An 892-nucleotide genomic window follows, 5' to 3' on the forward strand; every position below is an offset into this window, starting at 1 on the left:
GAATTTTTTATAATAAATAAATAATACATAGCAAAACTAACACAGTTTTGGGTAAAAATATATCAGTAAAGAACTAAATTAAAATGTGAGAAAGTAAAAAGTGCTAAAGATGTGTTGAGATGCTCTCCCTCTGTTAAACATCCAAACAACAGTCCAAATAAAGATTTAGGAAGAAGACATAAGATTTCTCCTCCTGTTTCCTCCCCTTTCTCTCTCTCCCTCTTTCTCTGCCAAATGAAGCTGACTGTGGAAATGTTGTCATCATTCATACTGATGAACTGCTGATATCATTGCTGTCCATTCTGCAGCAACACACAGAGGCCAAAAGCTTGTCTATGAACCCTTTCCTCATGAAGACATACAGGACCAAGTCTGCAAGAGGACTCAGACTGAGGAAGATGTCAGACAGAAAGTAGAGGGTCGGGTCATGTTTTATTGCCAGCAACCAAATGATGCTGGGCAGGAACAGCAGAGTGTAAATAAGCAGCACCAGAACCAAAATTCCCACAATTCGTCGTTTTTCATCAGAGGGGACCGAGATGGTAGCAGACAGGGCTTTGAGGGTCCCAACCAGGGAGAATATTAACAGAGGGAAGGGGGGGAGGAGGACGACGGCAGTGAGTATGTATCTGACCACACGATCAATGAAAAAATCAAGGAAGCCACAGACAGCAGAAAGGACCCAGACCAGGACACAGAGCACCACAGAGGACTTGATGGTTCGTCTGAAGCGGTACCACAGTGGGTGGGCGATGACCAAATACCTGTAATACGAGATGGACACAAAGTCTTTAAGGAGCTTCAGAGTTATAAACTAATATAATGTTCAGACACAGAAGGAGCTACACACATACTGGATAGACAGATAGATACCTTTCCAGGGAGATGCAGA

Source organism: Micropterus dolomieu, unplaced genomic scaffold (genome assembly GCF_021292245.1).
Source record: "Micropterus dolomieu isolate WLL.071019.BEF.003 ecotype Adirondacks unplaced genomic scaffold, ASM2129224v1 contig_13491, whole genome shotgun sequence".
NCBI classification, from domain to species: Eukaryota; Metazoa; Chordata; class Actinopteri; order Centrarchiformes; family Centrarchidae; genus Micropterus; species Micropterus dolomieu.